The sequence below is a fragment of the Schistocerca cancellata genome, chromosome 12 (genome assembly GCF_023864275.1).
Source record: "Schistocerca cancellata isolate TAMUIC-IGC-003103 chromosome 12, iqSchCanc2.1, whole genome shotgun sequence".
Taxonomy (NCBI): Eukaryota; Metazoa; Arthropoda; class Insecta; order Orthoptera; family Acrididae; genus Schistocerca; species Schistocerca cancellata.
This window is the reverse complement of record NC_064637.1, coordinates 68,415,111-68,418,059: the sequence shown is the minus strand read 5'-3', so window position 1 is coordinate 68,418,059 and position 2,949 is coordinate 68,415,111. Positions and strand designations below refer to the sequence as shown.

Genomic DNA, 2,949 nt, shown 5'->3' with positions numbered 1-2,949 from the left:
GAACCACATGTTGTGTCGTACTTGTAATGGCACATGTTCTAGCAGCACGGGTAGAGTATCCCGTATGAAATCAGGATTACGTGCTCCATTGAGCGTAGGTGGAAGAACATGGGGCCCCTGTTGATGCTACGTACTGATGTGCTTGATGCTAGTACTGTAGAGCAATGAGTCGCATGTCAACACAAGCACCGCAGTCAACATTACCTTCCTTCAATTGGGCCAACTGGCGGTGAATCGACGAAGTACAGTACATACTGACGAAATTAAAATGAGCTCCAACATGGAAATTAAGCGTTTCCGGACACATGTCCACATAACATCTTTTCTTTATTTGTGTGTGGGGAATGTTTCCTGAAAGTTTGGCCGTACCTTTTTGTAACACCCTGTATATGACATGCCACACTGACCAGGTATTTTATTAATTCCCGCCATACCAGATCGTCTTTCACTGATACCAGCAGGTCGAAAATCTTCGACGGTGGACGTAAAATTACTTTCACTTCGAAACCGTGGAGGATTCTTGCAATTTTGAAGGAAATGTTGCCCACAAAGGGAAGAAAAGCTAAAGATTTAGTAGACGCGCTCTCTTCTTTCTCCACTCCCTGTTTCTTTGGCTTAATTGGAAGTGCCTTGTTAATTTGCCGGGTATAATATCCATTCTCTTTGAAAACCCTCTTCAGATGGAATGATAATTAAATGGACACCCTAGCTGCAAACAGGCGTTTATGTACTTCATTGGCGACATGTTGAAAATGTGTGCCCCGACCGGGACTCGAACCCGGGATCTCCTGCTTACATGGCAGACGCTCTATCCATCCGAGCCACCGCGGGCACAGTGGATAGTGCGTCTGCAGGGACTTATCCCTTGCACGCTCCCCGTGAGATACACGTTCCCAACATGTCCACACCTCTTCAGATGGCTCACCTGAGGATGGCTGGCAGTTGTCCAGTCGAAATATGGTGGATGGAAGCTAACGACGACCAGTTGCAAGCCCGAAATCTTTTTGAATATTCAGTTCGCCGCGAAAATTTTAAATTTCACATCGTGCCAAATTCTTTCCAATTGGCGCGTTACGTCTTCAGAATCGCGAGCTGATTGGAAGGCCCAGCCCATAATATTCCAAACATTCCCAAATGGCGAGAGGTCTGGCTACCTTGCTGGCCAAGGTACAGTTCGGTAATCACGAAGACAAGGAACAGAAACTCTCGCCATTTGTGGGTGGGCATTATCGTGCTGAAATGTTAGCCCAGTATGGCTTGCCATGAAGTACAACAAAACGAGGCGTAGAATATAGTCGACGTACTGCTGTGCTGTGAGCGTGTCACGGATGACAACTGAAGGGATCCTGCTATGGAAAAAAAATGAACACCAGGTCATCACTCGTGGTTGTCGCGCCGTATGGTTGGCAGCTGTCAGGCTGGTATCCCACCGCTGTCAGAGACGTCTCCACAGACCTCTTCTCTGGTCGTCTGGGCTCAGTCCGAACTGGGACTCGTCGTCCACCATACCGCCCGATAACCAAGAGTTATGGTAAAATGGTTCAAACGGCTCTGAGCACTATGGGACTTAACATCTGAGGTCATCGGTCCCTTATAACTATTTAAACGTAACTAACCTAAGGACATGACACACATCCATGCCTGAGGCAGGATTCGAACCTGCGACCGTAGCAGCAACGCGGCTCCGGACTGAAGAGCCTAGAACCGCTCGGCCACAGCGGCCGGCTCTTATGATCTGGGTTCTCATTTCTTTCCACAGCAGGACCCCTTTGGTTGTCAACCGCGGCACCCTTAGGACACAACGGTTCGTCGACGGTGTTCCACTCGCCGTTTCGTTGACCTTCATGGCCAGCCATCCTGGGCTAACATTTCAGCGAGATAATGCCCACCCCACACGGCGAGGATTACAAGACAACTGCGCAGTAAATGGCTGAAATTTTTACGATGTATTCCTAAGATACCGATCTTGAACAATCTTGAACGTTTTCTTGATACCTGCATCCATTTCCAAGACGCATCTACATCTACATCTACATCCATACTCCGCAAGCCACCTGACGGTGTGTGGCGGAGGGAACCATGAGTACCTCTATCGGTTCTCCCTTCTATTCCATTCTCGTATTGTTTGTGGAAAGAAGGATTGTCTGTATGCTTCTGTGTGGGCTCTAATCTCTCTGATTTTATCCTCATGGTCTCTTCGCGAGATATACGTAGGAGGGAGCAATATACTGCTTGACTCCTCGGTGAGGGTATGTTCTCGAAACTTTAACAAAAGCCCGTACCGAGCTACTGAGCGTCTCTCCTGTAGAGTCTTCCACTGGAGTTTATCCATCATCTCCGTAACGCTTTCGCGATTACTAAATGATCCTGTAACGAAGCGCGCTGCTCTCCGTTGGATCTTCTCTATATCTTCTATCAACCCTATCTGGTACGGATCCCACACTGCTGAGCAGTATTCAAGCAGTGGGCGAACGAGTGTACTGTAACCTACTTCCTTTGTTTTCGGATTGCATTTCCTTAGGATTCTTCCAATGAATCTCAGTCTGGCATCTGCTTTACCGACGATCAACTTTATATGATCATTCCATTTTGAATCACTCCTAATGCATACTCGCAGATAATTTATGGAATTAACTGCTTCCAGTTGCTGACCTGCTATTTTGCAGCTAAATGATAAGGGATCTATCTTTCTATGTATTCGCAGCACATTACACTTGTCTACATTGAGATTCAATTGCCATTCCCTGCACCATGCGTCGATTCGCTGCAGATCCTCCTGCATTTCAGTACAATTTTCCATTGTTACAACCTCTCGATACCCCACAGCATCATCTGCAAAAAGCCTCAGTGAACTTCCGATGTCATCCACCAGGTCATTTATGTATATTGTGAACAGCAACGGTCCCATGACGGCACACCTGAAATGCAGAGTTCGAAAGTTACACTACT

The 2,949-nt window shown here is 47.1% G+C and overlaps 1 non-coding gene across 1 annotated transcript; it reads right to left on the bottom strand.

The window, feature by feature from the left end:
• Positions 1-757: 757 nt before the first annotated feature.
• Positions 758-832, bottom strand: Trnat-ugu (transfer RNA threonine (anticodon UGU)). The gene has a single exon. It is a non-coding gene; the product is annotated as a tRNA-Thr (tRNA).
• Positions 833-2,949: the final 2,117 nt, after the last annotated feature.